Source organism: Lactuca virosa, chromosome 4 (assembly GCF_052849685.1).
Source record: "Lactuca virosa cultivar CGN04683 chromosome 4, Lactuca_virosa_CGN04683_v6, whole genome shotgun sequence".
Taxonomy (NCBI): Eukaryota; Viridiplantae; Streptophyta; class Magnoliopsida; order Asterales; family Asteraceae; genus Lactuca; species Lactuca virosa.
Window position 1 is genome coordinate 102,000,831 of NC_136429.1, and position 22,262 is coordinate 102,023,092.

A 22,262-nucleotide genomic window follows, 5' to 3' on the forward strand; every position below is an offset into this window, starting at 1 on the left:
GCAAAATTATTTTTAGGTTGCCCTCAAAACTAGTAACTGAAAAGGATGACATTTGGAAAGAGAGGTTGAGTAATTGATTTATTATATGATTAATAAATAGCAATAAATGATTTGTTAATATATTATATGATTAATATATTAATTTAATATAGTATTTCTTAATTAAGAATTAATCAAAAATTAATTGGAATTAATGTTGGGATTAATTGGATTAATTAAAGGTGCAAGGACCGAAGTGTAATTGTTCAATGGTTGAACAAGAAGGAATTCCAGAACCTTCTTTGAATGGTGGATGATTTTGGAGATGCCAGAAGACATGTGGAATATTCCTTCTGAAGATAAGGAAATTGGATAACCACGCTGAATTAAAATAGTATTATTTTATTCAGGATTAGGGTTTACAGGGTTATCCTATCAGTTATAAATAGGACCCATTGGGTTCCCTATTTTCGTCCAATCCATATACCAAAAGGATAGACAAAAATATGATCATATTCTCCTCTCTCCTCTTGTGTTCTTGTTAATAAGGTTTGCGTATAATCCATTAGAGGCACTAAACCTTTGGTGCTAGTTTCTCAAGTCAACAAAGGAAGGAATCAAGTAAACTTGTTTGCTATAACAACTAGAGGTATGTAATCCTAGTTTCTAGTTTTTTCAAAATTGATAGGGTTTATGCTAATTTTTATTAATTCAAAGTATGTTGTCTTATTATGAAACATAGATCCTATTTGGTTGCATGTGCCTAACAAGTATTAACCTATAATATTATAACTTATTAATTTATATGACAATCTGGTAATGAAAGCTAGATCTTTCACTAATCCCAATGAATACTGAGAGTTCTATCAAATAAGGATCAGTCAAGCATGACAGTTGGGAGGGAGGACCATTTCGGCATATAGCCTTTCTGAAATCCAACAACCAAGCCAACTTGACCATTGTAGACACCTCTCCCATAAGTATATCAATCAGTGTCATAACTGGAATTACTGATAAATCTTATTTATATATTCATAACAAGGACTATGAATATAAATATAAGTTACACTTAGGCGTAGCTTAACTTACAGGAATCCTAGCAAAAACTGGGAATATCGTAGGCAGGACTTTGTCCCGAAAGCTTTTACCAAGAGCACCAAAATGAGCCAAAATTCTCAAAGGTAGGCTAGGGTTTTGTGATAGAGGGTTGGAGGCTAACGAGGGTGCTCTAATCCTTGGGATATGATGCTTAAATATGAGAGACACCCTAAAAGATCATGGGCTTGGGCTGCAACTATTGTCACGTCATGACATGCTTCCGAATACGCGATCTCATTTTTGGCACGTCACGTCGTGACCTCCTTATGGTCACATCGTGACACATGATTTTTCCCAAAAACCATGCCTTTGACTCCTTTTATGCCCTACACTGATCCAATCTGAAAAACGGGTGTTACACTAAAACATTTACCGAAGGTAGATTATGGGCATGCAGTCGTTTAATAGATTGTTTAAACTCGTTTAGTATTTATAAATGATAAATAAGAAATATGTAATTTCTATTATGTTGAGATTTTGTATTGAGATAAAAATCAAAAATTTATCCTTTAACACGGTGATTTATGATAATTACAATGACAAACTTAGTTTTATAATTCAATGATATTTAAGATATAACATTCAGTTAAAAATTACATACAATTTATTAAATTCATAACATTCGAAAGTCCTAAAAACTTCCTATTTTAGTAGTACGAACTACGAAAAACATATGATATAAGGAAAGAAAATGTTGTAATAGAAATATAAATAAAAACATATTTTAAGACCACAAATTGGAATAATTCGTTACATCAGATTAATTTAAATTTATATCATTATTAAGACGGTCTCTGTAACGTCCCAATTTTCACAATCAATTTTTTTTCAAATTTTAAATAAAATAACGAGTCATTTTCATAAAAACCAAACATCAATAGCACCATTTGTTCCATAATCAAAACCCTAAAAACCAGAGTATGATAAAAATAACGTGGAATCTCAAACATGAAGGTTGTTGATATGTTTGTACAGTCACGCCTTCGCTTTCCTTCGATCATCTGGAACACGTGAAACATTTAATCCACAACTATAAGCCAAAGCTTAGTGAGTTTCCCAAAATACCAAATATAACAATAGACATATATGCATACCACCAAGGCTCTCAACATCAAAGATCGATCCGCCTAATCAAGCATTCAATATCTAGGCTCACAATACTTTAGTTGATCTTGCCATCAACTCATTGGCATAAGTATCTAGACTCATGACACTTAAGTTGTTCTTATTATCGACTCCTGAGATGAGTATCGAGACTTGCAACATTTACGTTGAGCTTGTCATCAACTCCTAGACAAAATGCAAAGTATCATATAGACAACCACTTACCACACAACATGCAAACTAGTATACACTAACAAGCATATCCTAACAGTATCTACATCCTAACATACATGGACATATACTGTCACACATAGTATAGTGAGAAAACTCACATTGTAACATCCGGATTTCCAGGTATCATAAATTGAGTATTTATTTTAGAGTCAAGGAGAGGGACTCGACGAGTTGACGCCTAGACTCATCGAGTAGGATCGCGACTACTGACCAGGATTAATGAATGGACTCGACGAGTCGGCGGGTCGACTCGACGAGTCCGCGCTGTGGACAGAAACCCTAAATCTTTGGGTCTGTGCCCTATTTAAGGGTCCTTATGGCCTTCATTTGTGGCCACTCATACCCTGGAGAAACCCTAGCGAGCCAGAGAGCTTAGAGAGAGAGAGAGAGGGCTAATTTCACCACCATAGTGCATTCTTGCAAGGAAGGAAGGAAGATTCAAGCTAGGCTGCTTAGAGGGGGCTCAGAACTTCTTCTATTTCTTCAAGGGCTTCTGTTTGAGGTATGAATCCATGGCTATTTTTGTGTATATAGTAGATTTATGGAATCTAGGGTTTCTTTACGCTTTCTTTAGTTGGATTACGGAGCATGTGAAGTCCCATTGAGGAATAGACTTTAGATCTGGACCTTGAGAGGTCCAGAATGTCCCAACAACCAAGCTTTATGATGTTACATGGGGGTATTGAGCCTAGGACTCCATTTTTAGAGCTACTTCTTCAAATAGAGCTATATGTGCGATGCATTAACGTAAAGTTCAGACCTTTACGTGACTTTTGAGTGTTAGAAGGTCAGATCTATAGGTTAGAGAAACAGATCTGACCTGAGAAGGTCGTTTGAGCATTCTCATGGAAGAAACTCGCCGAGTCCATGAGCGGACTCGATGAGTCGGATCGTGTTGCACCACGATTCGTGATCAGTGGTAAACCATCGAGAGAAAGGTTAACTCGACGAGTCGAGTGAGGCCTTAGGAGGATTCAGAGGACACACATGGACTCGCCGAGTCACCCGAGTGCACTCGACGAGTCTGGTCAAAGTTGGAAGTGTTGACTGGGGTTGACTTTTAGGGTTTGGTCAACATTTGGACATTGGACCATTGGAGGGGTAAAATGGTGTTTTCCCTTCTGAGGGAATATAGGGAGGGACTAGTCTAGCCTTTGAGAGCCGTATTAATTAGAGATAATTACTTTATGTGATTAGGCGGAGGCTAGATCAAATATTCAAGTTCGAGACTTTCCGAGATTACCCGAGGTAAGTCTTCTCACTATACATTACCTAGAGTGGTATCTGATGACACATAGTTTATATGACTAGTTCCAGTCCGATGTCATTGGCCGCGTACCAATAACATCAGACTGGGGGGACTTGATGATATATGGTCCACTAGCATGGCCTAGACAGCTCCGGCACGCCAGCCTCGCCTGGCGCTCCCTTGCCAGCCCTGCTGAGGACTCTCCTGCCAGCCTAGCCTGGTGCCCCCTGGCTTGGCGCTCCCTTGCCAACCTTTCCTGGTGCGCGCCCGCCAGCCTTGCCTGGTGCGCGCCCTCCAGCCTCGCCCGGCGCCTCCGGGCGGCCTCGCCTAGCTCCTTGCTAGCTGGGCCTGAATTGGGCTGGCCCAAGGCCTGACATAATTGTCCCCTATATAATGAACAGTACCTCCTCCATGGAGGGGGACTCTCTCCCAAGTGGTTCAACCGCCACTAGATCCTTCCCTGGGGGCTCAGCCGCCACTATACTCCGGCCGGGTGGCTCAGCCGCCACCTGCCGCCGTCAGCCACCATACACCACCACTAGCACCAAGATGGTTCTCTACAGCTATGGAGGACCATCTTAGATCTTCTAGCTGATCTAACTTGACCGTCGGAGTCCGCTCCCGGGGCACAGTCCCTGGGACGGCTCTAACGACTTTGCACTGTGATGTCAGATCTCCGCCGCAGCAGAAGACCAGAAGGCACGCCGGAGGTCGATGTCGCATAATTTGGCGCCATCCCGGACTTGAACAAGCAGCCAGCACCTTGTTCTTCCTAGATCTGTTCAGATCTGTTGAGTTCCACATCAGGTTTTCTCAGATCTGTCCATTTCTTATCCCTCATTTTGTTCAGATCCGTTTGGATCTTGCCAAGATCTTTTCAGATCTGTTTAACTATTGTTTAGAACTCTTGATCTGTTCACTTTTTTCAGATTCAGATCTATGGATCTATATGATTTCCTTCACTCAAACACTCCCCAAGTTTACAAAAACCTTCTTAGAATCGTTTTTGGTTCATATTTTGGGGGTTTCTTGAGTAGGATGAAGAGAAAAGAAATTTTTTATGAGTTTTTCTTCAGATCTGTTGATCTACTTCATTTTTAGCTCAGATCTCTAGATTTGAAAGTTTTTGTTTAGTTAATCATCTCTCAAGTTTCAAAACACCAACTCAGACCCGTTTTAATCATATTTTCGGGGAAAGAAGAAGTTCTCAGGAGCTCTTCTTCGTCTTTGTTCATATCTTGGTGTTTTATCCAAGCAATTTGAGAGTTGAAGAACTTTTTTCGTAATTATCTACTTTATTTTCAGTTTATGCTATCAAGAAACCACCATCAGTTTGCAAAATCTTATGTACAACTTCATATAAGTTGTTTTGGTGCTTTCTTTAGAAGTTTAGAGAAGAGACACGAAATTTTTTCCAGATCTGTTCTTGCTCACATCTTGAGAAGGAAAGAAAGTTTAGGGGAAGAAAACCCTTTCAGATTCGTTTTTGTTTATGTTTTGGTGTCTTTCCAGAAAGTTGAACAAAAAAGAAATTTTTATGAATTTTCATCCCATTTCAATCCATATATTATCATAAAATCGTTTTTAGTAAAGATTTTATGTGAGCATCTTCACTCCCACTGCAACAAGTATTTGTACATACAGCCATATGGCTTGTACATTTCATAAAAACCTTCAAAAAGAAAAAGAAGGGAGGAGATGTCTTGATGGGTCTTAACCCACTTTCAGTCCATGTATTTTTCTGAAAATCTCATTTAGTTTACGATTTTCAAGATTCACTCAAGTTGTCTAAAAACTTGAAGTAAAAATAAATGAACTCTTTTATGTTCTTAAACTTCCAGAACTCCCATTTGAGAATTTCGTATATTTTTCACCCTCCATTTATTTATTTTTAACCCATCTTAAAGTTACCTTTATATTTTAGTTACCATTTCAGTAAATGGTTTTCAAAAAAAAAAAGGAAATAAAAAAAAGAGACAGAAAGTGAGAAAGTGAGTTCTACACAAAGAAGTGATAACATGTATACAAAAGCAAGTGCACACGCAAACAGAGAAAATTTTACAGCTCATATTTACAGTAAATTGTACAAAATATTACAACAATGAGCTGTCATCTCTAACCCTACAAACGACAACAAAAGGGGGGGGGGGGGTAAAGGTGCACAGTGCACCAGACAAATGACAAGACAAATGACAAGAGCTGTCTATACAAAAACAAAGTTGGACCCCACCTGGTCCAATCCCTTATGTACAGAAAAAACAAAAGAGTCGGGACCCACCGGGTCAACACATCTTCCGGGCAGTCAAAGCCTTCCCCGATCTCCACCAAACCTCGTCGGATCACCTGCAGCCGACAGGCAACTCCAAGCTCCAGAGTCGTGGATCACAGCCGCCATCATCGGCGTCTCTCGGCCAGCCGGCAAAGGCAGCTCTAACTTTAGTGACCATCGTCACCACCAGACAACCTGCAACCAAATCACCACCAATCGCCAATCACTGTCGCGAGGCAGTCCTAGTAACAAGCGTCATCCACAGCACCAACATCTAGCAACGCATCATTGATCGAATCAGCTGCCTGCCACAACTCATCCATCGTTTGCTACCCCAAGGGACAACCTGATATCGCTGAACAACTTCAAGCGACGACCCAGCAAGTCGCCGCCGTTCCCCCAGCACACGGAACCCAAAAACAATCAATCGCCGGCCTTCTGTGTTCGAGTAGTCGCCACCTATCGGATCTAAGACATCACCAAAATATCACCGGAACCACCCATCAACCAAACTAGCCCCAGCACCCATCGCTGTCGGACTCACAACTCCATTCACCTCGACGACCCCCAGCAACCATCGCTTCACAGCAGTGCCGGCACCAGCACTGGTCACCGGTCATCTTTAACGCCTCCAGCAACAACCGCTTTCCTCAACCCCGTTACCGGTGGTACTGACTGATCTGTTGGACTTGCTTCAAACATAACCACCGAGTGGAGCCATATCATTTCCGATCGCCACCCGCTAAAAGCTTCTCTCCCATCACCGCCAAATCACATCCAGCTGGCGACTCAACTGATTAGCGCCGATGGCTAGATCGACGCCGTTTCCTTTCTTCTTTGTGGCATTCTTGGAACAGATCGTGAGAGTAAGGGGGAAAAGCGGCTGTAAGATAAAAGTCAAACACACTTTTGATACCTATGGACGTTCAAACGCACGTACACAGCGAAAAAGGGATTTGGGCCTCCAACTCCGTAAACCCTAACAGGCTGCATATGGGCTTTCATTTCTTTTTGGGCTCATCCTATATCAAATGGATCCACACACACACACACATATATATATATATATATATATATATATATATATATATATATATATATATATATAATTGTGAATTTGGGCTGATTATTAGCTAGCTCCAACAATAATAGTAATTTTGGGCTTTAACAAATCCGGACCCCATAAATTGATATTTAATGGGCCAATTTTACAAAGCCAAAATCAGTCATTTAACATTCGCGCACCGCAAGCCACGCTCAACAGAATGCACTCTCAGAATACGTGTTGTGGCCCAAATCACTCGATATTTTCAAAAAAAAGGGAGGGGGGGAAGAGTAGTACATTACTACTAGTACTCGAGAAGCATTCTGAAATAGCCATCAGTAACTGCGCTACGCGGCTATCAGCAGTCGTGTTGACCAATCCCGGGAAGTCTTGCTAATCTGATCTCACCATTCATGTTAACCGGTTCCCGCTAGTCTTACTGCCCAGCTCTCAGTAGCCGCACAGCTCGACCTTCAGCAGCGACACGACCTGGCTCAGCAGCTGCAAAGCCCAGCCATCAGCAGCTACTTTGTCTGACTCCCAGCAGTTGCGCTGCTAAGCCCTCGGCAGCCGTGCTATCCGCTTTTTGTGAGCACTTGTGTCGCCTAGCTCTTTCCAGCAGCTATGTATCTCAGCTTCCAGCAGTTGTACATCCATATTTCCCTTTTCTTCGCCCCCTCTAAGAAAAAAAAAGGGGGGGAGTAGGGTCGGTACGACACCATGCATAAGTGACTCCGAAGGGGCAGAGTTAAAGTACATGAAGGGCTGATGTTATGCATGACAGTGCACTCCGGAGGTGATATTAATATTCCGAGTCGGAAGCTCAGCCCCGCTGTTCAACCCTCGGTAGTCTCGTTGCCCAGCTTTCAGCGGTCGTGCTGCTCATCTATCGCTAGCAGCTCGGTGCTTAGTTCTTAATGACCCTGATGACCAGCTCTCGACGGCGGTCTCGCTACGCACCACTTAACGATAGCTACACTATCCAGCTCTAAGTAGCACCCCCGCATAGCCCTCGAAAAACAGTCAAGACAGCGAGGCATCAGTTATTAGTACGACTAGCGATGCAGCAAAGCATCAGGTACCATTCCGCTTTAACCCAGACTTGTCACACGGGCTAGACACATAAATTGTAGAGCGCCAAGCTCCGCATGCGAGGTTCAGTACCCTCGCCTTGAGTCGCCTGGCTTCTCAGCCCGACTCCATTATAGCGGCACGCTCCGCATGCGAGGTTCAGTAGCCTCGCCTCGAGTCGCCTGGCTTCTCAGCCCGACTCCATTATAGCGGCAAGCTCTGCATGTGAGGTTCAGTACCCTCGCCTCGAGTCGCCTGGCTTCTCAGCCCGACTCCATTATAGTGGCAACCTCCACATGCGAGGTTCAGTACCCTCGCCTCGAGTCGCCTGGCTTCTCAGCCCGACTCCATTATAGCGGCACGCTCCGCATGCGAGGTTCAGTAGCCTCGCCTTGAGTCGCCTGGCTTCTCAGCCCGACTCCATTATAGCGGCAAGCTCCGCATGCGAGGTTCAGTACCCTCGCCTCGAGTCGCCTGGCTTCTCAGCCCGACTCCATTGTAGCGGCACGCTCCGCATGCGAGGTTCAGTACCCTCGCCTCGAGTCGCCTGGCTTCTCAGCCCGACTCCATTACAGCAACTTGCTCTGACCATTCCACGCGACGCTCTTCCGCGTGACTTACCTACGATCGCTGGCAGCCAAGCCCAATCCATTCCGCGTGTTGCTCTCCCGCGTAACATCTCCATGATCATTGGCTGCTAAGCCCAAGCTACTCTCCTAAGTCGCGCAACATAAGTCGTGCACCATAAGTCGCGCATCACAAGCTTATTCCACACCATGATCTTGGTGCTTCCTCTCTCATAGTCATCATGGTTCTCTTGTGCTCGGACGATCGATGAAGTGTTATCTACATTACACCATGCTATAGTGAGGATACTCTCCAGCAAGAAGGTCATTCCGACAGCGGCCCTGCTACCTCCAACCCCACAGCATCTCTGTTTCCTGGCTCTGGGAAACGGTCTTGCTGCGTAACCCGACCTGTAGCCTAGCCGCGTACCCCACAGCATCTCTGTTTCCTGGCTCTCGGAAACGGTCTTGCTGCGTAACCCGACCTGTAGCCTAGCCGCGTACCCCACAGCACCTCTGTTTCCTGGCTCTCGGGAACGGTCTTGCTATGCAACCCCAACCTATAGCCTCACTGCCTATCCCTCAATAATTTTATTGTCTGGCTATCGGCAATAGTCTCACTGCATGACCCTCGCTAGCAACCTAGTCGCCCGGCTCTCGGAATCTATTCCTCGCCTCCTCTAAGAAAAGGGGGGGGGGAGTAGGGTTGGTACGCCGCAATCCAGCTAGGTGTAGCCCGAGCAAGAATGATCCTCAAGATGGTTATTAATGCAGACTATGTAGATGGTTACTGATGACATCCCATCTCGCATGGCTACCACAACAATCACGTCGGATAACAGTCTCAGGGACTGAATGGCAAGCTTACGCTTCTTAGCTACCCCGGTCCGACATTCCACCGACATCAGTGTCGCGTAACACTCTTTAGCAGCCTCGGTCCGCATGATCGCAGCAACAGTTACGTTGCATCTCACCGACCGGCTCGCACTCCTCTCAATGAAGGAGTATCAAGTCAGCTCAAGCAGTACTTGGCTGATCGCATAACCCCACAGCTCTCATGGGCGAGGTTCGGTCATTTCTCTTTATTATTTAATGCTTTGGTGCTTTATCTAGTCCAATCTGATTGTCAGCAACCCAATCGCATCAGACGAGGGGGACTTGATGACACAAGTTTATATGACTAGTTCCAGTCCGATGTCATTGGCCGCGTACCAATAACACCAGACTGGGGGGACTTGATGATATATGGTCCATTAGCATGGCCCAGACTGCTCTAGCGCGCCAGCCTGGCCTGGCGCGCTCCTGCCAGCCTGGCCTGGCGCGCTCCTGCCAGCCCTGCCTGGCGTTCCCTTGCTAGCCCTTGCTGGGAACTCCCTTGCCAGCCCTGCTGGGGACTCCCTTGCCAGCCTCGTTGGGGGCTCTCCTGTTGGTTTATACGACTTAGTCCAGTCCGATGTCATTGGCCGCATACCAATAACATCAGACTGGGGGGACTTGATGATATATGGTCCACTAACATGGCCTAGACAGCTCCGGCGCGCCAGCCTCGCCTGGCGCTCCCTTGCCAGCCTTGCTGGGGACTCTCCCACCGGCCCGGCCTGGCTCTCCCTTGCCAGCCCTGCTGAGGACTCTCCTGTCGGCCTAGCCTGGTGCCCCCTGGCTTGACGCTCCCTTGCCAACCTTTCCTGGTGCGCGCCCGCCAGCCTCGCCCGGCGCCTCCGGGCGGCCTCGCCCAGCTCCTTGCTAGCTGGGCCTGAATTGGGCTGGCCCAAGGCCTGACCTAATTGTCCCCTATATAATGAACAGTACCTCCTCCATGGAGGGGGACTCTCTCCCAAGTGGTTCAGCCGCCACTAGATCCTTCCCTGGGGGCTCAGCCGCCACTATACTCCGGCCGGGTGGCTCAGCCGCCACCCGCCGCCGTCAGCCACCATACACCTCCACTCGCATCAAGATGGTTCTCTCCAGCTATGGAGGACCATCTCAGATCTTCTAGCTGATCTAACTTGACCGTCGGAGCCCGCTCCCGGGGCACAGTCCCTGGGACGGCTCTAACGACTTTACACTGTGATGTCAGATCTCCGCCGCAGCAGAAGACCAAAAGGCACGCCGGAGGTCGATGTCGCATCAATATCTATGTGCAGACCGGAGGGTCTTATGAGTTATGTGTATGTTTGAGTTTATGTGCATTGTGATATATGTATGCTATGTGTTATATAGACCGGACCGGAGGGTCCAACGATTTAGACCGGACCGGAGGGTTCAACGATTTAGACCGGACCGGAGGGTCCAACGAATTAGACCGGACTGGAGGGTCCAACGAGCTAGACCGGACTGGAGGGTCCCGCTGAGACACATTGACCGGAAGGTCATACCGAGTTATAGCCTCGAGTGGCTTATGTGCTGTATGTGGTATTTTGGGGAACTCACTAAGCATTTATGCTTACCGTGTTATGTGATATGTGTTTCAGGTACCAGCGAGGATCGCGGGAAGGCGCCGGCATGATTTGTACACACTGGCAGAGGATTATGTTTTGAGATTCTGGGATATGTTTTATTATGGTGACATTTGATACATGAGATTTTGAGAATATTATATGAGTTTTTATTATGATTGAAAAATGAAAATTTGTTTTAAAATTTACGTTGTTACAAGTTGGTATCAGAGCCTTGGTTTGAGGGATTCGGATGCACTTTCGGGCGTATCTAAACTCAAACTGAGGATTTGAGAAAATTTTTCACAAAAGGAACAATTTTTCTAAAAAGAGTAAAAGATTTTGAGAAAAGAAAAAAGGAGCAGTGTGTACGATCAGCCAGCGCCCGAATAGTGATTTCCTAAAATACCCTTACATTATGTGTTATGAGATATTATGTGATGTGCTATGCATGCTAGTGTAGGCTAGGTATTCATATTTAGGACTAGAGTGGCCTGATTTGTGATGCCTTAGCCTAGGAGATTACTGCTACTATGAGTTACTTCGAGAGTGAGTAGGTAGCAGCGAGGAGCTTATGATAGGTATACTGGAGGGTAGCCTGTGTCTAGCGAGATATAGAGTACTTGTGATCTGGGATCCTAGGAGGAGGACTTGGGGTGAATACTAATGCGGTGTGGAAGGTAGTATAGGGCCCGTACTACTGGAAACACCGGATTAGTGAGCAGTCCAAGTAAGAATCCTTAGGGTACTAAGGAACGAGTAGGGTTGAGTTATTGAGTGCGAGTATACTCGAGCGAGTCTCTGATTTCTCTTGTGTTGTGTTTCAGAGACATTATGGTGGGTACGCGCCACACTCCAGAGAGCAACGGTGTTAGCGATGATGAGATTCGCAGGATGATTCATGATGAGGTGGCAGCAGCCATCCGAGCTGAGATACCGGAGATGTTTGGGTCTATCAAGACCACGCTGATTGAGACGTTTGACGAGCGGTATGCTGCTCTTACCGATGCTGCTGTTGCTGCGGCCACCGCAGCCGTTGCCGCTGCTAGGCCACAGGGGGTGACTCATTGCTGTACCGGGAGTTCAGCAACACTAAGCCACCAGAGTTTGATGGGACTCAGGATCCGATAGCCGCGATGAGATGGATCTCTGACATTGAGGGATGCTTCTACACATGTTCTTGTCCTGAACATCTGAGGGTACGGTTCGCGCTGAACCAGCTTCGCTTGGGAGCGAAGGAGTGGTGGAAGTTTGTGACGGCAGACTTCACTCCTGCAGAGATTACAGCGGTGACCTGGGAGAGGTTCACCACCATGTTCCGAGATGAGTATGTTCCCCCGGTGGAGAGGGAACGGTTGGCGCAGGAGTTCTTGTCCCTCAAGCAGGGGACGGAGTCCGTGACTGTGATTACACAGATGTTTCATGAGAGGGCATTATTTTTCCCTGAGCACGTGTCTACCGAGCAGGCACGTATGAGCCGATATCTGAGCATACTGAGGAGGGATATTCGTGAGTTCGTGGCGAATTCGACATACCGGACATTTGCCGAGCTCCAGGCGAATGCCCGGAAGAGGGAGATTGAGCTAGAGACGCAGGCCAGGGAGGAGGCCGAGTCTCAGAGGAGGGATAGGCGGCTGGTACAGTCTCAGCCGACAGCCAAGCGGGCAAAGCCCGCTGATTCGAGATCTGGGGGTCCAAAGGGCCGCACTTGCGGGAAGTGCGGCAAGAGCCATGAGAGGGTGTGCAGAGCGGGTGTGTGCTACAAGTGTGGCAAGGAGGGGCATTTCACGAGGGATTGCCCCAAGGGGTTTGCAGTTTGCTTTCACTGCAACCAGACTGGCCATCGGAAGGCCGAGTGCCCACAGCTGCTTCAGGGATCAACATAGGGATCTGTACCTGCTGCTAGAGCTACCGAGGCACGGCCAGCGAAGGCCGAGGCACCGAAGGCTCGCGGGAGAGCCTTTCAGTTGACAGCGGAGGAGGTCCGTGCAGCGCTCGATGTCGTGGCTGGTATGTATTCTTTTATTTACTTATACTGAGTTGAGATATTGTGCTTATATTGTGGTATGCATAGGTACTTTTCTTGTGAGTTCTGTACCTGATTTGGTGTTATTTGACTCGGGTGCGAGTCGATCTTTCGTGTCATTAGCGTTTAGCCAGCACATCAGTATCCGACGAGAGGCGTTGAGTCGACCTCTACGAGTTTCTATAGCTGACGAGCGAGAGGTTTATGCTACGTATGTGATTCGAGGATGTGTACTCGAGATTTTCGATGTTGAGTTCCCGATAGATCTGGTACCGATTGCGATGGGGGATGTCTGTGTCATCGTGGGCATGGACTGGTTGAGCCGATTTGAAGCTGTTATAGACTGTGAGCGACAGTTGGTGACCATACGAGACCCTAGTGGGGGAGTACTTACGGTGTATGGCGAGGGTACCCGATCTGGGTCGGCATTTTGTTCGGCTGCCAAAGCGAGATAGAGTCTACAGCAGGGCTGTAGAGGGTTTGTAGCCTATGTGATGGATACACGAGTTGCCGCAGAGAGGCCGAGTTCTGTCGGTGAGGTATCGATAGTGCGAGAGTTTCCGGATGTTTTCCCCGAGGAGTTGTCGGGTGTGCCTCCCGAGAGGCAGGTGGAGTTCCGCATCGATTTGGTTCCGGGAGCAGCGCCTATTGCCAAGGCACCCTATCGCCTTACGCCACCGGAAATGCAGGAGTTATCCTCGCAGCTTCAAGAGCTGTTGGGAAAGGGATTCATCCGACCGAGTAGCTCGCCGTGGGGAGCGCCGATCCTTTTTGTAAAGAAAAATGATGGTTCACACTGGATGTGCATCAATTACCGGGAGTTGAACAAGTTGACAGTCAAGAACCGTTATCCATTACCGAGGATCGACGATCTGTTCGATCAGTTGCAGGGAGCGCCTTGGTTTTCCAAGATAGACTTGAGGTCTGGATATCACCAGATGAGGGTGTGTGATGAGCATATCCAAAAGACGGCGTTCAGGACTCGTTATGGGCATTACGATTTCGTGGTGATGCCTTTTGGGCTCACCAATGCACCAGCAACGTTTATGGATCTCATGAACCGAGTATGCAGGCCGATGTTGGAAAGATCGGTGATTGTGTTCATCGATGATATTTTAGTGTATTTGAGATCCAGAGAGCAGCATGAGGAGCATCTGAGGGAGATCCTTGGAGTGCTGAGATCAGAGAGGCTTTTTGCCAAATTCTCCAAGTGTGATTTCTGGTTACGAGAGGTCCAGTTCTTGGGACATCTCGTTAATCAGAATGGGATATTGGTCGATCCGGCCAAGATTGAGGCTGTCATGAGTTGGGAGGTGCCGAGATCCCCCACCGAGATCAGGAGTTTTCTGGGGTTGGCCGGCTACTATCGGAGATATATCAGAGATTTCTCCAAGATTGTCGTTACCCTCACCAGGTTGACCCGGAAGGGTGTTGCGTTTATTTGGGGTCCCGAGCCGCAGACCTCGTTTGAGACTCTTCGCCAGAGATTATGCGAAGCCCCGGTGTTATCCCTTCCGGAGGGAATGGAGGATTTCGTGGTGTACTGTGATGCGTCTATATCGGGGTTGTATGTGGTGCTTATGCAGAGAGGACACGTGATAGCATACGCATCGAGGCAGCTGAAGCCTCACGAGACAAGGTATCCCACCCACGATTTGGAGTTGGGGGCAGCGGTGTTCGCCCTCAAGATATGGCGCCACTATTTGTATAGGGTTCGGTGTACCATATACACGGACCACAAGAGTTTGAAGTGTCTGATGGATCAGCCCAACCTGAATATGCGTCATAGAAGGTGGTTGGATGTGGTAAAGGATTACGACTGTGAGATCCTGTACCACCCCGGCAAGGCTAACGTGGTAGCCGATGCTCTGAGCCGCATGGCGGAGAGTACCCCGATTCGAGACATATGTATGAGGATGACGGTGATGACTCCGGTATTGGATACCATTCGAGAGGCCCAGGCAGAGGCTGTGAGACCGGAGAACCGCAAGAGGGAGCGGGTGATTGGACAGGTGTCCGAGTTTGTGACAGATAGCCGGGGGCTTATGACCTTTCGTGGTCGGATTTGGGTGCCGTATACGGGCGGGGCACGTAGCACTCTATTGGAGGAGGCGCATAGATCGAGATTTTCGATCCATCCTGGGGCCACTAAGATGTATTTGGACCTAAAGAGAGACTACTGGTGGCCCTGTATGAAGAGGGATGTTGCATGGGTAGTTGAGAGGTGCTTGACCTGTCGCCGGGTTAAGGTTGAGCACCAGCGTCCGCATGGCAAGTTGCAGCCATTAGAGGTTCCCCAGTGGAAGTGGTAACAAATTCTATGGATTTTATCACCAAATTGCCGAGGACCGCGAGGGGTGTTGATGCAATTTGGGTGATTGTGGACCGGCTGACAAAGAGCGCTCACTTCCTTGCTATTAGTGAGAGCTCTTATGCGGAGAGGCTGGCAGAGACATATGTGAGAGAGGTGGTGTCGCGTCATGGAGTGCCGATCTCGATTGTGTCAGACCGATATGTACGTTTCACTTCCAGGTTCTGGAAGAAGTTCCATGAGGAGTTGGGTACGAGATTGCACTTCAGTACTGCTTACCACCCACAAACGGATGGCCAGAGTGAGCGAACGATACAGACACTAGAGGACATGCTTCGGGCATGTGTTATGGACTTCGGTGGAAGTTGGGACACATACCTACCTTTGGCTGAGTTTTCTTACAACAACAGCCACCATTCGAGTATTGGTATGCCTCCCTTTGAGCTTTTATATGGGAGGAGGTGTCGGACTCCCATCTGTTGGGGAGAGGTAGGGCAGCGAGTGATGGGTAGCACTGAGATAGTGCTTAAGACGACTGAGCAGATACAACAGGTCAGACAGAGGTTGCTGGCATCCCAGAGCCGCCAGAAGAGCTATGCGGATATACGACGATCCGAGCTTGAGTTCCAGGTTGGAGATTTCGTACTCCTGAAGGTATCTCCTTGGAAAGGAGTGATCTGATTCAGGAAGAGGGGCAAGCTGGGGCCCCGATACATTGGTCTGTTCAGGGTGACCGCGAGAGTGGGTAAGGTAGCATACCGTTTAGAGCTACCTGCGGAGTTGAACCAGATTCATGATACCTCCCACGTATCCCAGTTGAGGAAGTGTATAGCCGATGAGACGGCAGTAGTGCCGCTAAAGGATATTCAGGTGGATGCGAGCTTGAATTACATTGAGAGGCCGATCGCGATTTTGGATCGGAAGATCAAGGTTCTGAGGAACAAGGAGGTGCCTCTGGTTCAGGTCCAGTGGCAATATCGGAGAGGGTCCGAGCTGACTTGGGAGCCGGAGACGGAGATGCGGGGGCAGCATCCAGAGTTGTTTGCAGAGCGAGACTTCGAGGGCGAAGTATGATTCTAGTGGGGAGAATTGTAACATCCGGATTTCCAGGTATCATAAATTGAGTATTTATTTTTGAGTCATGGAGAGGGACTCGACGAGTTGACGCCTAGACTCGTCGAGTAGGATCGCGACTACTGACCAGGATTAATGAATGGACTCGACGAGTCGGCGGGTCGACTCGACGAGTCCGCGCTGTGGACAGAAACCCTAAATCTTTGGGCCTGTTCCCTATTTAAGGGTCCTTATAGCCTTCATTTGCGGCCACTCATACCCTGGAGAAACCCTAGCGAGCCAGAGAGCTTAGAGAGAGAGAGAGAGGGCTAATTTCACCACCATAGTGCATTCTTGCAAGGAAGGAAGGAAGATTCAAGCTAGGCTGCTTAGAGGGGGCTCAGAACTTCTTCTATTTCTTCAAGGGTTTCTGTTTGAGGTATGAATCCATGGCTATTTTCGTGTATATAGTAGATTTATGGAATTTAGGGTTTCTTTACCCTTTCTTTAGTTAGATTATGGAGAATGTGAAGTCCCATTGAGGAATAGACTTTAGATCTGGACCTTGAGAGGTCCAGAATGTCCCAACAACCAAGCTTTATGATGTTACATGGGGGTATTGAGCCTAGGACTCCATTTTTAGAGCTACTTCTTCAAATAGAGTTATATGTGCGATGCATGAACGTAAAGTTCAAACCTTTACGTGACTTTTGAGTGTTAAAAGGTCAGATCTATAGGTTAGAGAAACAATCTGACCTCAGAAGGTCGTTTGAGCATTCTCATGGAAGAAACTCGCCGAGTCCATGAGCGGACTCGACGAGTTGGATCGTGTTGCACCACGATTCGTGATCAGTGGTGAACCATCGAGAGAAAGGTTAACTCGACGAGTCGAGTGAGGCCTTAGGAGGATTCAGAGGACACGCATGGACTCGCCGAGTCACCCGAGTGCACTCGACGAGTCTGGTCAAAGTCGGACCGTTGACTGGGGTTGACTTTTAGGGTTTGGTCAACATTTGGACATTGGACCATTGGTGGGGTAAAATGGTCTTTTCCCCTTTTGAGGGAATATAGGGAGGTACTAGTCTAGCCTTTGAGAGTCGTATTAATTAGAGATAATTAGTTTATGTGATTAGGCGGAGGCTAGATCCGATATTCGAGTTCAAGACTTTCCGAGATTACCCGAGGTGAGTCTTCTCACTATACATTACCTAGAGTGGTATCTATGTGCAGACCGGAGGGTCTTATGAGTTATGTGTATGTTTGAGTTTATGTGCATTGTGATATATGTATGTTATGTGTTATATAGACCGGACCGGAGGGTCCAACGATTTAGACCGGACCGGAGGGTCCAACGAGCTAGACCGGACTGGAGGGTCCAACGAGCTACGAGACTGGAGGGTCCCGCTGATACGCATTGACCGGAAGGTCATACCGAGTTATAGCCTCGAGTAGCTTATGTGCTGTATGTGGTATTTTGGGGAACTCACTAAGCATTTATGCTTACCGTGTTATGTGATATGTGTTTCAGGTACCAGCGAGGATCGCGGGAAGGCGCCGGCATGATTTGTACACATTGGCAGAGGCTTATGTTTTGAGATTCTGGGATATGTTTTATTATGATGACATTTGATACATGAGATTTTGAGAATATTATATGAGTTTTTATTATGATTGAAAAATGAAAAATTGTTTTAAAATTTACGTTGTTACACACATAACAGATAATTAGATAATTACCATTGCACGTGAATAGAGTAAAGGTCGGTCTCACGAACCACCTAGACATTTAGTAAAGTCAAACCTCATTCCAGGACCCAAAACCCTAAAGTTTGACACAAAGTCAAACTTAGTCAACATTTAGTCAAACATGTGCCCCACGCCCACTACTAGACAAAATAGTCGGGTCTCTAGCCTAAAACAGACACGCATCATAAGACTTCATAAGACGTGTCACGCCAGAGAAAGACACACCACGTCTAAGCCATAATCACAAGGGAAACTTGACTTTTCCATTAAGTTAAAGCTCAAACTTCAAATTATGGTCCTTAATAAGGTATTAATAGATAAAGTTTCCAACTTTATCCATTAAGACTACACAAACATTCATGATCTAAACTTTATTACACCAAAATGACCTAAATGATTAAGATAACTTGCATGACCTATTGGGAAGGCAAAAGATCATAACTTTCCTAGTCCATGGGGTCCAAGAAGCATCTCAAATTGTCAAAAGGTGTTGGAGTCCTCTCAACTCCAAGATCACCAACAAAATGAACCAAAAAGTTCATAACAAGACATATAGCAAGATCTAATTAGTCAAAGAGCAAGTTTGAATCTTTTTACTCACAAAAGTCTAGAAATAATGCAACCTTGTTGGATCTACACTTGAGCCTTCCTTCAATGCACACAATAAACACCTCGACCTTCAAGTTCACTCAAAACAATGACAAATAAGCTCCTAAAATGGATTCTAAGCTCAAAACAAGAGAAAGATGTGTTTAGCGTTTATGAAGTTCTCTTTAGGTGTAATGGAGGTTGAGAGTGAGCTAACCCTAGGGGTTAATGATGCTTAAATACCCCCCAAAATCCTAAAGAGACATGAAAACCATGGGTCGGGTCGCCCCACGCCCTATAAAAGGCGCCTCGCGTCTTTTACGATTAATTCCAGATTCTCAATTTTCAGATTTCAACGAAAAAGCAAAATAAAACCAAAATAAAGTACATACCGGGAATAAAGATGTTACCGTCTTAATAATATATTTGGATTCATACATAGTATTACGTAGTAAAAACTGTGATAGAAAATCTAACTTAACCAACAAATTAAGTATAAAAGAAAAAATAGAAAAAATATTTAATAATAAATTTGGACGAGTTTTGTATTTCAATGATTTTTATATTAAGATGAATTATGATGAATTTATCATCGAATTCAGTGTTTTATGACACTTACAACTATATAAACAGTTCCGAAACCGAATGATATTTATGGTCCACCGAAAATGATATTTTTTATCTGTTTTTTTGTCGATTTAAATGTTTGTTGAACTTTATATTTCATTAGTAGAAATGTAAAAAACATAACTTAGAATGATATAAAAATATATTTTTTGAACAATACAAAAAAAAAAGATTTTTTAAACCGAAATTTTGCTCTGTCTTATAGACATTGCATTCAAACAAATTTTTATATATATAGTTATGTAGATAAAACTAAGAGTCTTAATGATATATTAGAATTTATAGCAATTATTAAGTATTAAATGTTGGATTAAAAATTAAACCAATCTATTTAAATTATTTACAAAAATAAAAAACCAATATTTACATGTTGCACAATGTTAGTTATTACAAATTATTAGTTATTACGGTGGTTACGTTGGATTCATATAACACCAATCAAAGTAAATGAAAATGGGTGTCATGTGGTAACAAACTTTACTAACATCTTCACACAAATGAAAATGACCCTCATTTGGTAACATATACTTCACTAACAAACATTTCTCCATTTGAAAACGATACACACAAAGCGCGTGCGTTGCAACAACCCTGAATTTGCGGGTGTGCATACAATTTCACTTTAAGCCGCATTTGGATATAATAAATAAGAATAAATTAATAATATCGTATAATCCTCGTATGTATATACCGCCGTATTCATTTTATATTTATTAAAATATTCCCCATTCTCATCTCCGCCACGAAACCCCACACGCTGCCGCCCCACCTTTTAGTCAAACCATCCGTTGACCCCTGCCCTATTTAATCAACCCTTCACCCTCCTTTCCTTCCCCCAAACTGCCTCCATTCTCCAAATCTTACCTTTTTATTTTTCCATTAATGGCGCCGAAAGAGCGATCCACCGGTGCCGGAAAACCTAACGGCCACCCCGCCGGACTTGGTGTTAGTGTTGGTGCGAAAGAGCCGCATTTTAGAGGAGTTAGGAAACGGCCATGGGGGAGGTACGCCGCTGAGATCCGTGATCCGGGGAAGAAAAGCCGTGTGTGGTTGGGAACTTTTGATACGGCGGAGGAGGCTGCTAGGGCTTACGACGCGGCGGCGCGTGAGTTTCGTGGTGCTAAAGCCAAGACTAATTTTCCGACACATGATGATCTTGGTTTGTTGAAGCTACAAACGTGTCCGAATCAGCGGAGCCCGAGTCAGACCAGTACGGTTGAATCGTCGAGTCGCGACCCTGAACCGGTGGTTCCGCTTTTGGATCTCAACCTGTCGTACGGTAGCCCTCCTCCCTTCGTAGTCCAGTTTCCCTACAACCACCACCACCACCATAATCATAACCAACCCCGGTTCTCCACCGTCCCCGGTGCCGGCTTTTATTCGCCGCCGGCGAACCAGATGTTTTATTTCAACGGAGGATCCAAACCATCTGCTCGCCACATAACCAATTGCGACAGATCGTCGGTCATTTTCCGGCAGTCTGCTAGTGTTGCGAAGAGCGACGACTCTGCGTCATCATCAGTTGTTGACTTGAAGCCGTCGCCTCCAGCTCGACGCGTCGGCGTCACAATCGATCTCAACTTTCCACCGCCGGTGGATTCTTGATATTCATATTCATCTTGAATTAGTAAATCTGAAACCGTAATTAGGAATATTACGTTTTTACTTAACCGGGTAGGAATACGGCAACGTCGTTTAGCGGTGGTGATCATGTATCGCCGATCAATTAGCATCACCGTCGGCAGTAAATACAAAACCAGATCTCCCTTTTTTTTGCGACATGTAGAGAAACTTTGCAGAGTAATTTCTCGAATTGTTGTTCGTTAAACGCTTATCTTGTCGTGTAATATGTAATTTTTGTTCAATGGAATTTCCGGTGACTTTTTTCCGATGATAGTCTATATGTGATGTTCATGTTCCTAGTGTTTCAATTTCCGGCAGTTCCATTTTGTACGGACGGCACACGAGATTTGAGTTGTTGGTGTCGGCATGATTGACACGTATGTTATTGTCGCCCACTTACGGCTGTGTTTTTGTTTCACTTTTAGACTAGGGTGAGAAAAATGCTAAAAGTCTTGAAGTCTAAAAGACTTGAATGCCCTTTCTGTTTGACTAGTTGTATATTTTTGACCAAATCGTATTTGATCGTAATTTTCGAATTTACATTTTCTTTTGTTTCTATGAAGCAAGAATTATTTTATAACAACCCTTGACAAATGCGTAAATCAATATTTCGCCCTTCTAAAAAAACTAAAATGATTTATGTTCTTAAAAAAACAAATAGGCACGAGAGTATAATCTAAGGTATTAGACCATCTGGTATGCTTGTTACGAAATGGTTCGTGGTCTACGTGCCCACTAACTACAAATATTAACATCATCCCCACCTTTTAGTGGTTAAATGTGATAATGAGTTGGCACCCATCACTATAGTGGTTAGTGGTGGGTATAACGAATGCCCTTATTATTAGTGTGAAGGTAGTCAAGCCTGGAGAAGGTAGCGGTTTAATTGGGAAGGTGTTGAGGTGGCACTCTGGCACAGCTGGTATACCACCCCCTTGCCAGGTACCGGAAAAAGGTACATTGGTGGGTTCTTTAACCCGTTTGGTGTTGGAATCAAAGAAGGAAAAAAGAAAGAGGATTGGAAATAAGGAAATAAGAAAGAGAATTGGGCAGGATGCGGCTTCAGCTGGAACATGTCTCCGCCTCTACAACCTGCCGACATTGAATGGTCACCTTCAAGGATCTAGGGATATTAATTAAGATGAAAGTGGGCAAAATGTGCAACCAATAATCATGTGTACTTTTCAAAGAACAAGTTTTGGACATAACTGTTAGAAATAGGGAATCTTGATAACAAT

At 45.5% G+C, this 22,262-nt stretch overlaps 1 pseudogene; it reads left to right on the forward strand.

The window, feature by feature from the left end:
* Positions 1-20,221: 20,221 nt before the first annotated feature.
* Positions 20,222-21,289, forward strand: LOC145106807 (ethylene-responsive transcription factor 4 pseudogene; annotated as a pseudogene).
* Positions 21,290-22,262: the final 973 nt, after the last annotated feature.